The sequence below is a fragment of the Hemiscyllium ocellatum genome, chromosome 18 (genome assembly GCF_020745735.1).
Source record: "Hemiscyllium ocellatum isolate sHemOce1 chromosome 18, sHemOce1.pat.X.cur, whole genome shotgun sequence".
Taxonomy (NCBI): Eukaryota; Metazoa; Chordata; class Chondrichthyes; order Orectolobiformes; family Hemiscylliidae; genus Hemiscyllium; species Hemiscyllium ocellatum.
This window is the reverse complement of record NC_083418.1, coordinates 52223213-52235805: the sequence shown is the minus strand read 5'-3', so window position 1 is coordinate 52235805 and position 12593 is coordinate 52223213. Positions and strand designations below refer to the sequence as shown.

Here is a 12593-nt window from a genome sequence, read left to right as displayed (position 1 = left end):
ATGTTAACTCTGCTTTCTCTCCACAGCTGCTGCCAAACCTGCAGAGTTTTGCCAGCAATTTGTGATTTCCAGCATCCATAGTTCTTTTGTTTTTTGTAAATAATAGGAAATGAATCAAACAGCTTTCATTAAACTGATAAGTACGGAAAAGTGAGATTGAAACTACATCATAACATATTGAGAAAACTTATTGTACAATATACAAATATGTTCTGCATGTAGTTGAACTGGCAGTTTGTGTTAATGGCAGGCAGTTTGTGCCATCAAAGAGGTGATTTGTTGACTGGTCAATCTGAACTATAATTCAATGATTAGGTTTCCTAATTTGCCATCAACCACTTGAAACTCCAGTACTGAGAAGGATCAATGAAAAATAATCACAGATGGTGTTAGTTAGTCATAGCGCAATGAACCTTTCATTACAAATCCTTACTTTTCTATTTTCAATTTTCTTTTATCATGGTGGTATTACATTTTTAGACCAGGTGGCAGAGTGAGTAACATAGATAGGAGCACAATTTGATTTTGAGGTTAATTTAATGTCAAAACTATGGCAATTGGAGCTCATTGTGGGGAAAGTATGAGGTCATTCAGTTTAGATCTAAGATAAAGCAGAGTATATTCTACAAACCAGGAACTGTGAAGGAGCAGAGAGACCTAGGTCTCCAAGTAAGAAACCTTTTAAGAACTAGCAGACAGATTGAAAATTTTAAAAATAATGAATAGACTGTTGCCCTTTCAAGAAGACTAGAACACAGAGGTGAAAGCAATTTTATAGTTCCACAGGGCTCTGGTTCTACCCTACCTGGAGCAACTACATTGGGTTCTGGGCCTGCATCTTGGCATTGGAAGGTGTACAGTGCAGTTTACCAGAATTATGTCAGGGTTAAAAGGATTCAAATTGTGGGGACAAGTCGTACAAATGAAATTCATATTCATTTGAATGTAGAAGGGATGATCTGATTGAGACAGTTAAGACGACTAAAGAAGTTGATTGCTTAGATTTTCTTTGGAAACAGAACCCTAAATTCAAACCTGGCCACTTGAGTGGTATCAGAAATCAATTCACAATACACAGATTCATGGAAATCTGACTCTGCCCCATGAAAAGCATCTGGGGTAAGATCCAACTGAAAAATGTGAAAACTGAGGTTGATAACACTTTACGTTAAGGGTGTAAAGAGATAAGGAACCAATGAGGGTAGAAAAAGGAACATTTGCATTGAAATAATGCTTTTCACGATCACTGGCCAATCAAGGTTTATTGAAGAATTGTCACTTTTGTAATGTAGCAACCAAGTTGCACACAGCAGGATTCTGCAGTGAAACACGTTTGAAATTTTATTATTTTTCATTCTTGGAATCATTCCTGGCAAGGGCAGTATTATTCATAAAATTTGATCAAATGCATTATTCGACCAAAGCAAAATTTATATAAAGTGCAAACCAAATTAATTTCTTGAGTATGATTGTCACTCTATTTACAATTACTGTTTACGTTACAAGATTCATTAAATGCCAGACATGCAGCTTGTGGGGTACCCCCAGTTTTCAGCCTTTTTTTATAATTAAAAGGCTTTCCCCTGTTGTACCTTTTTAAGAGGGTGCCTCTAGTTTTGTTCATTCCTTAGCACATAGCTATAGAATTTGGAGTGTGCCAGTCTGCAAGGCTTGGCTGTGAACAATTTTTTTTCATTTGAAGAGCAACAGGGCCAGTATTTATTGTCCATCCCTAGCCCCCTTGAAAACGGTGGTAGTGAAGTAACTTCTTGAACTGCTGATTGTAGTGCTGACAGTGCTGTTAATGTAGCTAGTGTTGAACTGCTTCTGCTTTCACACAACACCTGGTCAACAGGTTTGTTAGAAATCACAAGCTTTCGCCAGGTGAAATGGAGGGAAGCGCACAGGGAGAGAATTAATAGGTGGAGAGATAATTGCAAAATCCAACTCCACCAGCATTTATCTGGGTAGCCCTAGCTATACCTACTGAGGATGTTACGATGGATAATGAAATCTTTTAAATGGAAATAATTCTCAAGACATGCCTTGAGGATGTCAAGTGATAGCAATGCGACTATTTCCTTTAGCAGCTAGTTCCAATGTGGAAGAAGGATTGTTGGTACACTGCCTTAGGAACAGTTGGTCTTTGTAGATTGTGTGGATGATGATTTCATGTTTGAGCATCACATGCTTATTTCTGTCAATTCATATTTCATAGAATACAATTGGTCTATTTCTTCCACCCTTTGCTATAGTGATTCCTGTTCCAAATTACTGATGTGACATTGATATATGTCCAACATTAATTTGTACAGAACAGAATGAAACATGTGTAATTACCAAACAATGACTAGACAAGTAATCATATTTAGAATAAATATTGACTAGGACATCAGAAAGGACACCTGATTTTCTTTCAACTTGTAGGATAGGATTTCTTACCTTCATCTTAGAGGATAGATGGGACTTTGGTTTAACATTTCATCTGTAAGAAAGAACTTTAAATGGTTAAGTGCTCCTTCAGTGCTATCCACTTGACAGTGCAGACCTTAGTACAGACCCACTGAAAGTGAAGCACTCACTTGGAACTGCATTGGGATTATTAGCCTGAATTACGAGCTAAAGTCACTGGAGTAGATTTCAATTTCACAACTTTTATTTTAAGAAATGAAAGCATGTCCCAATGAACCATGGCTTTTATTTAAACTCAATATTACCAAAAGAAAGACTAGATGATCATTTTGTTCATTCTCATTTGCTCATTTCCTTGAGCCATGCTAATGTACAATCTCAACACCATAGGTTCCTGTAGTGATTAGAACCAGTTGGACCTCATTGACTATGAGATCCTTGATTGGGGTTGTTAACCTGGGCCAATCAGGAGTCATGGGCTGCCCAATATTAATAAAGGATCGAGAATCTCCTTAGTTCAGGGGACTCACTCTGAGCTAGCTTTAATCTTACATCAAGATTAATATCCCTATTAATACTACCCTTAAAAATCATACCCTCATAAGGGGCAGCATGGTGGCTCAGTGGTTAGCACTGCTGCCTCACAGCACCAGGGTCCCAGGTTCGATTCCAGCCTCAGGCGACTGTCTTTGTGGAGTTTGCACATTCTCCCTGTGTCTGCGTGGGTTTCCTCCGGGTGCTCCGGTTTCCTCCCACAGTCTAAAGATGTGCAGGTCAGGTGAATTGGCCATGCAAAATTGCCCATAGTGTTAGATGCATTAGTCAGAGGGAAATGGGTCTGGGTGGGTTACTCTTCGGAGGATCGGTGTGGACTTGTTGGGCCAAAGGGCCTGTTTCCACACTGCAGGGAATCTAATCTAATCTAATCATTAACTTCTGACTCATTCTCTGTCCTATTGAACAGCCACTGTTAGACTACTTTCATAATGGTCATCTTTCCCTTGTCATTTCTTACTTTCATCCAAGTGGATACATTAACTGATTCACAATCCATCTTGTTATAGCAAATCTATCCCACTACTCTTTCCTCCCTATCCTTTTAGAAAAACTCTAAATATTTAGTTCCCAGTTTTTAATCGCCTTGCAATCAAGCCTCCATAATGGCTATGAGATTATATCAAAATACCTCTTTGTGCTCTTAAATAATTTATTTTGCTCTGTGTATTCCCTACATTAAAGAACCATTACTTTTGCCTTTTTACCATCTTTCATCTCTCGACCCAGTTGGGGAGAGAGGTCAAAGAGCAATATTGAGTTCTGTGTTTTGCAGCACAATCTATCTTTATTCAGATTTTTTTTAACCATGCAGCATGGGAAAGGTACCTGGGAAAAAAAAAGAGTTCACTGAACATTCTGGCCCTCCCAGTCAAGTACAGCATTTTTATACATTTAAAATTACAATAACTATAAAGCAACATTAAGATCATTGTTAGCCATGTCTCCCCAATCTGTACATCCAATCCTGTGAACACTCGATCAATGATGGACATCTCTACAGACAGCCCTAGATTCCCTATGATGCCTGTTGTTTACCAGGTGTCATTATCGTCAAACCTTGGGATCTTACAATGTACTTCATTAATTTACATTCCAATGTTAATGCTTATATTCTCTCTCCAGATATTTGCCAGACTTGCCAACTAGAACAACTACCCCAGTGCCCTGTAAATTAAAGTCCATTCTTCCCACACTGCCCTCTCAGCCCTGTATTTAATTCCTCAACTTTATTTATTCTATGCTAGTTTGCCCATGGCTCAGATATTAATCATGGCATTAGTTTTGGAAATTCTACCATTTGGTTTAGCTCCAAACTGTTCGGGACCCAGTAATTTTGTTAGTTGCAACATGAATGATGATGGCCAGATCCCTTCACTCCCATTCCAAGTTCCTCTCTATCCTAAAAGGATTTCCTAAAGGCCGGCATTAGGCAGGCAACACAGACTTCAGGACTCCCACTCATAATTGCAGAGAACACAATCTATTTCCCTAATTATACTGTCTCCTACCACTATCTTATTCCTATTTCCTTCTCCCACTTGAATGGCTCCCTGTACCAGAGTGTCAAAGTCAATTCACTCATTCCTCCCACAATTCCAACTCTCTTCTACTCAAGTTAGATGAACCTCATAACTATCAGGCAATTGCAGGATCAGAGGCTATTTGGGAGACACTCCTTGTATCCCCATACCTGGATCAGTGGTGCTGGAAGAGCACAGCAGTTCAGGCAGCATCCAAGGTGCAGCGAAATTGATGTTTCGGGCAAAAGCCCTTCATCTGGAATAAAGGCAGTGAGCCTGAAGCGTGGAGAGATAAGCTAGAGGAAAGTGGGGGTGGGGAGAAAGTAGCATAGAGTACAATGGGTGAGTGGGGGAGGGGATGAAAGTAATAGGTCAGGGAGGAGAGGGTGGAGTGGATAGGTGGAAAAGGAGATAGGCAGGTAGGACAAGTCTGGACAAGTCATGGGGACAGTGCTGAGCTGGAAGTTTGGAACTAGGGTGAGGTGGGGGAAGGGGAAATGAGGAAACTGTTGAAGTCCACATTGATGCCCTGGGGTTGAAGTGTTCCGAGGCGGAAGATGAGGCGTTCTTTCTCCAGGCGTCTGGTGGTGAGGGAGCGGCGGTGAAGGAGGCCCAGGACCTCCATGTCCTCGGCAGAGTGGGAGGGGGAGTTGAAATGTTGGGCCATGGGGCGGTGTGGTTGATTGGTGCGGGTGTCCTGGAGATGTTCCCTAAAGCGCTCTGCTAGGAGGTGCCCAGACTCCCCAATGTAGAGGTGACTGCATCAGGAGCAACAGACATACAATAAATGATATTAGTGGATGTGCAGGTAAAACTTTGATGGATGTGGAAGGCTCCTTTAGGGCCTTGGATAGAGGTGAGGGAGGAGGTGTGGGCACAAGTTTTACAGTTCCTGCAGTGGCAGGGGAAAGTGCCAGGATGGGAGGGTGGGTTGTAGGAGGGCATGGACCTGACCAGGTAGTCACGGAGGGAACGGTCTTTGTGGAAGGCGGAAAGGGGTGGGGAAGGAAATATATCTCTGGTGGTGGGATCTTTTTGGAGGTGGCGGAAATGTCAGCGGATGATTGTTTTATGTGAAGGTTTGTAGGGTGGAAGGTGAGCACCAGGGGTATTCTGTCCTTGTTACGGTTGGAGGGGTGGGATCTGAGGACGGAGGTACAGGATGTGGACGAGATGCGTTGGAGGGCATCTGCCTCATCTGTAAACACACACCATGAGTCCCACCTGGAGCAAAGTGTCCAGGTAACTTTCCATCTCTCAGATGCAATGCAAAGTCTGTAGTTCAGACTCCAGCTCCTCAACTCAGATTCAAAGTTACTTGAACTTCAAACAGTCGCTACAGATGTGTTCATTGTCGATCATCTTCATTTCCAGTAGTCTCTTTTATTGTGTCAAATTAACAATTTGACAATCAGTAAATAGCAAAGGAAATAAAGAATTTGCATTTCTATAGCTGCTTGCTCAACCTGAGCAACTAACTCAAAGCACTTTACAGCCAATGGAGTGCTTTATTGAACTACAGTCACTGGTATAATGTAGAAAGTGCAAAAGCCAATTTGCACACAGTGAGATCCTGCAAATATTATTATGATAATGATCTTTTTTAAGCAAAGGAAGCGAACTATTGCCTGGAAGACTGGGTTAAAAAAACTCCTGTCCTTCCTTGAAGTAGCAGTAGTGGGATCTTCTATGTTCACCTGAGAGGACTATCAACTGAATAGTTGATTCGAAGGTGACCCCACCAGCAGTGCATTAATCCCTCAGAACTACTTTGGAGTGTCAGCTTGGATTTTTTTTGTTGTTCGTTCATGGTATGTGGGCATCATGAGTCAGGCCAGCAATTATAGCCTCTCCCTCATTTCCCTTTAAGAAGGTGACCATAAGCTGCCTTCTTGAACTCTTTTAAATCTTTCTCTTCTCACTTAGAGGTTGTTTGCTCCTTTGGAAGAGTCTTGGAGCAGAAGACACAATCTCAGAATTCAAACAGAGAAGTGGAAGAATTTATTTTCTCGGTTATGAACCTTGTGGATTTCCTTATAACAGAGGGTTTTTCAGGCTGGGTCATTCAGTCGATTCTTGGCTGAGATGTGCAGAATTTTAATCAGTCAGGGAATTGAGCGTTAGAGGGAAAAGGCAGAAAAGTGGAGTTGAGGATTCTCAGATCAGCCATGTTGTCATTGGATGGTGAAACACACTCAGTGGGCTGAATGGCTTAGTTATGGGCTTATTGCAGATGGTTCACACTGCTGCTACTGAGCGTCTGCAGAGACAGTGAATATTTGTGAATGTAGTGCCATTCAAGTGGGCTGTTTTGTCATGGTTGGTGTCAAGTTTCTTGTCTTGTTGGAGCTGCAGCCATCCAGACAAGTGGGGATTATTCCATTGCAATCCTGATTTGTACTTTGTGGTGGACAGACTTTGGGTAATCAGGAAGTGAGTTACTTGTTGCAGGATTCCTAGGCTCCGAACTGCCCCTATAACTTTAGGGCGGCACGGTGGCTCAGTGTTTAGCACTGCTGCCTCACAGCACCAGGGACCCGGGTTCGATTCCTGCCTCAGGTGACTGTGTGGAGTTTGCTCATTTTCCCCATGTCTGCGTGGGTTTCCTCTGGGTGCTCTGGTTTCCTCCCACAATCTAAAGATGTGCGGGTCAACTGGATTGGCTGTGCTAAATTGCCCATAGTGTTAGGTGTATTAGTCAGGGGTAAATATAGGGTAGGGGAATGGGTCTGGATGGGTTCCTCTCCGGAGGCTCGGTATGGACTTGTTGGGCTGAAGGGCCTGTTTCCATACTGTAAGGAATCTAATCTAAACTGCTGCTGTCCATTTGGTGCAAGTAGACCCACAATATTGTTGTGGAGGGGTGTCCCAGGATTCTGATCCAATGACATTGAAGAAAAGGCAATTAAAGTCTGGTTGAAGATTTGTAGCTCGGGTGTCCGTTGTTGTGGTTCTGTTCGCCAAGCTGGAAGTTTTTGCTGCAAACATTTCGGTTCCCTGGCTAGGGAACATCATCAGAGATTCTGATGATGTTCCCTAGCCAGGGAACGAAACGTTTGCAGCAAAAACTTCCAGCTCGGCGAACAGAACCACAAGAAAAGGCAATATTCTTACAACAAAACCAGAAATTGCTGGAGAAACTCAGGAGTTCCTCCAAAATTTCTATTTTTGTTTGTTTCAGTTCTCCAGCATCCATAATTTTAAATTTTATTTTCGATATATTTCAAGTCAGGATGATGAGCGACTTGGAGAGCAACTTGCAGGTGATATTGATCCCATGTATCAGCACCTTTTTTTGTTCTGTAAGATAAAGTACATGAGTTTGGAAGGTTCTGCCTAATGAATATTGGTAAATGTCTGCAGTGCATTATGTACATGGTACATACTGCTGCTACTGACTGTTTTTGCTGGAAGAACCAAACATTTGTGGATGTGTCTTGAATTTCTCAATGATGTTGGAGCTGCACTCATCCTGGCAAATGGAGAATACTCTAGTGCCCTTATGATGTGTGCCTTTAAGATGGTGGCCAGGCTTTGGGGAATGAGGAGGTGAGTTCCTCGCTGCAGTATTTTTAGCCTCTGTAGCCACATTACTTATATGGTTGGTTTACTTGAGTTTCTGATCAATAGATGTGGATAGTAGAATTCAGTGATGGTAATGCCATTGAATGTCAAAGTGTAGTGATTAGATTGTCTCTTATTGAAGGTGATCATTACCTGGCATTTATGTGGTGTGAATCTTGCTTGTCATTTTTCAGCCAAATCTGGAAATTGTGCAAATCTTGTCAAATTTGAACATGGACTGCTTCATTATTTGAGGAGTCATGAATGGTGCTGAACACTGTGCAATCAATGGCAAACGTCCTCACCTTATGATGGAGGGAAGGTCATTGATAAAGTAGCTGAAGATGGTTGCACCCACGACACTTCCCTGAGGAATTCCTGAGAGGTCCTGGTGCCAGGCTGACCGACCTCCATCAACCACAACCATCTTTGTATGTGTCTGGTATGACTCCAACCACCAGAGTGCCCCCTGATACTCTTTGATTCCAATTTTGCTACAGCTTCTTGATGCCACACTTAGTTCAATGCAGCTTTGATGTCAAGGGCTGTCACTTTCACTTTGTTTCTGGAATTTAGCTCTTTTATCCATGTTTGAACCAAGATTGTAATGAGTTCAGGAGCTGAATGGCCCTGTCAGAACCCAAACTGGGAGTCATTGAGCAGATTATTGCTCAGTAGGTGTTAGTTAAAGCACTTTTGATGGCATCCGTAGCTTTACTGACGATCCATAGTGGATGAATGGGGGAGTAATTGGTTGGGTTGGATTTGTCTTGCTTTTGTGCACAGGACATACTTGGGCAATTTTCTACATTGTCAGATAGATGTCAGTGTTGTAGCTGTACTACAACTTGGCTGGGGTGGCAGCTTTGGGAGCACATGTCTTTCGTTCTATTGCCAGAATGATGTCAGGGCCCATAGACGTTGCAGTATCTAATGTATCCAATGGTTTCTCAGTTTCACATGGAGTAAATTGAATTGGCTGAAGACTGGCATTCATTATGTTTGGGAACTCTGGAGGAGGCCAAGATGGATCATCCATTGTGCAATTCTGGCTGAAGATTGTTGCAAATGTTTTAGTCTTATCTTTACACTGATTTGCTGGGCTCCCCAACCTTAAGGATGGGAATATTTGTGGAACTGCCTCCTCCAGAGAGTTGTTTAATTTCAGCCACCCTTCATGACTGGATGTGGCAGGATTATACAACTTAAATCTGATCCTTTGCTTGGGGAATCCCTGAGGAATCACTTAGCTGTGTCCATCACTTGCTGCTTATGCTGTTTGGCATGCAAGTAGTCTTACTTTGTATCTTGATTAGGTTGACAACTCATAGTTAAGTGTGACTGATGTTGCTCCTGGCATGCCCTCCGCACTCTCCATTGAACCAAAGTTGATCCCTGGCTTGATGCCAATGGTAGAATGAGGGATATGCCAGACAATGAGAATGCAGTTTCTGAGTACTATTCTGCTATTGCCAATGACTTCCAGTGCCTCGTGGATGTCCAGTCTTGAGTTGCTAGCTCTATTCAAAGTCATTCTCATTTAGCACGGTGACAGAGCCACACAACAGAATGTAGCATACACTCAATGTAAGGACTGGACTTCATCTCCACAAGAAGCTGAGGTGATCACTCCCATCAATTGTATCACTACGCTGGGTCTGTCTACTGATAAAACAACACAGGATATACCTGGAGACATGAATTCAACATTGTTAAACATTGTCTGTAAGGTATAATTATTGGTTAGGATGATTAGGCTGTTAGACAACTGTGAGACAACTCTCCCAATTTTGCCTCTGGATTTCAGGTTTTAACAAGGGGGACTTTGCAGAGTCAACAGGGTTTAGTTTGCCCTGTTGTTTCTAATGCCTCGATGGATACCAGGTATTCCATCCAGTTTCATTCCTTTTTTTTGAAGCTTTATAATAGCAGTCACTAGGCCATTTCAGAGGGCAGTTAAGTATCAATCACATTGTTATGGGCGTGGAGTCACATGTAGGCAAGACAAGGTAATGACAGCAAATTTCCCTCTCCAAAGGAGAACCAAATGGGTTTTTATGGCAATGGGTTCATGGTCATTCTGATTTTTTTAGTGTTTTCAAATTCCGTAATCTGCCATGTGGGATTTGAATCCTAGTCACAGGATATTATCTAGGTTTTTGGATCACTTGTCTCATAACAATACCACGAGGGCAGTACCACTGCAGTGTTGTATTTAAATCTATGAATTGAAAGTTTTCATGTCCTTCAGGGCAGCTCAGTGGCTAGCACTGCTGCCTCACAGCACCAGGGATTCAGTTCAATTCCAGTCTTGGGTCACTGTCTGTGAATGTTCTCCCTGTGTCTGCATGGGTTTCTGCCGGGTGCTTTGGTTTCCTCCCACTGTCCAAAGGTGTGCGGGTTAGGCAGATTGGCCATGTTCAATTGCCCATACTTTACATGAGTGTGTAGGGTAGGTGGTTTAGACATGGTAAATGTGGGGTTATGTGGCTCAGATGGGGGACTGCTTTTGTTTGGGATGTTGCGCAGAGGGTCAGTGTGGACTTGATGGGCCCAATGGTCTCTTTCCACATTGTAGGAATTTTATGATTCTGACTCACATGAGAGAGCTACCCATTTAGCCACAGCTAACTAAAAAAAAGATTGATGTAGGCATTGAGCCTGGCCTCTTCTGCACTACCCATTCTCTCTCTCTCTCTTCCTTTTTTGTAATCTCTGTTTCCTAAGTGACAAGAAACAAATGGCCTTTATTCAAGAATTTGGGCATTTTAATTAATCTTCATTACAGGCATGTTTTCACTAGTTTAAGCTGGAGTTCTGGTTGTGAAAAATGGTGAATTAGTTAATGAGCTTGCTTCCCAATGTTACTGCACGTTCTTCCTTTAGTCAGTAGGCTTCTGCAATGAATTGCCTGAATATTCACTTCACAATTGAGGACTCCCTTCCACAAGTGAATGCTCAGAGTTGATGTTTAATGGCCAAAACACCCATTCTCTAAGTGTAATTGGCTCAGTCGCCCAATACCCGAAATAAAATGGTGTGTTTCAATCAGAAATATGTTCAGAGAGACTGTTATTGACACGCATAGCTGCAAAATACATGGCACAGGTTGGTTTATTGTGGAATACCCCACTAATGTGACAACTTGAATTTAATGACATATGGCTCACTGAATACATAATGAATATTAAAATCAATATCACATTTGAAGTGTGGCCAATTTATGTTTGTTTTAAATCCACTGCTCTGAAGGCTAGTGGTCAATTGAGAAGCAGCTAACATTCGCCTTGGATTAATCATTTGTTACTTTGAGCAAAGTATTCACACAATGGGCTGTGTTGCTAACTGAAAGAGATCGTAAAATAATAAATAATGGTTGCTAGCCTGTTCTGCCAAGTTGGACAAAGTGCATATTGTTATTTTGCTGACCGTGGTGAAATTACTTTAATAAAAATGGTGATGAAAATCACTTCTAATTATAAAGAGATTAGTGATGAAGTTTAGTATCCAGCAAAACTAGGAGCAACAATGTTAACCATATTTATTTATGCCTTTAGCTGTTTCATTCTTTACCATTTCCAATCTCCATATGTTTATATAGTCCAAGATTTACATTGACCAGTCAATCTTTACACGTTTGTAAGCTCACAGTATGATGAAAAATACAATGAAATTGAGAGATAATTCAAAAGCTCTTCAAAGCCTCTGAAATTCTACTTTTGTCTAAATCCAGATCATAAAGAGTCCTGCCATTTAACCAGGACCACATTTTAGATGATCTGTAAGAATCAACATCAAATGTATTCCAAAACTAATGACACATTTAAAGTCAAATCGGCAAAGAATAGAGTCATGGAGCTGACCATCTAAGAAATCAGCTCCCTTGGAACTGTTTGTTTTGATGAGTGGGTAATATGCTGTTTAATGGGTCAATGATTCACCGCTGCACTTGTGTGCAAAAAATCAGGAAGACACTCAACACAATACTAAGGGCTTTCTGCACCATAGGATTGGCTATCCTGAGGAGAACTGCACTTATCAGAAGAAATATTGAGGGAGAGTTGTGTTGTCAGAGGGTTAGAGCTTAGCATGTCCTGATGTGGCAGAAAGAGTGCTGCACTGTCAGAGGAATAGGATTGGGGAATTGCTACAGTGTGGAGATGTCAGTATTGATGGAGGGTCAGTACTGAGGGAGTTCTGTACTGTCAGAGAGGCAGGACTGAGGGTGGGTTTCTTCAAGCCTAAAATTATTTGGTATGATTTAAAATGTCCAAATGTCTAGTCTAATTAGTACAGTCTTATTAAGTAAACAATATGAAGTTCGTGGAATGACTGAAGCAGTTTAATTCACATGAATGTGACCTACATTACTACAGAAAAATGTCTCTCTTCTACAAGTCCCCTTGATATCATCACAGTGGGCAGTGCTTACTGCACTCAATCAAGTATTAAACTTTTCTGGGTCATTTACAACATTCTCTCTTGTTGCTGGTGCATACTGAAGGAGCACTTTGCTGTCAGAGAGATGATGCTGAGGGA

The 12593-nt window shown here is 41.7% G+C and overlaps 1 protein-coding gene across 2 annotated transcripts in view; it reads left to right on the top strand.

Annotated features, from left to right (window-relative positions):
* The window catches only part of LOC132824231 (polypeptide N-acetylgalactosaminyltransferase 18-like), a 250852-nt gene that overhangs the window by 65395 nt on the left and 172864 nt on the right, over window positions 1-12593 (top strand). The gene's annotated exons all lie outside the window — the stretch shown is intronic.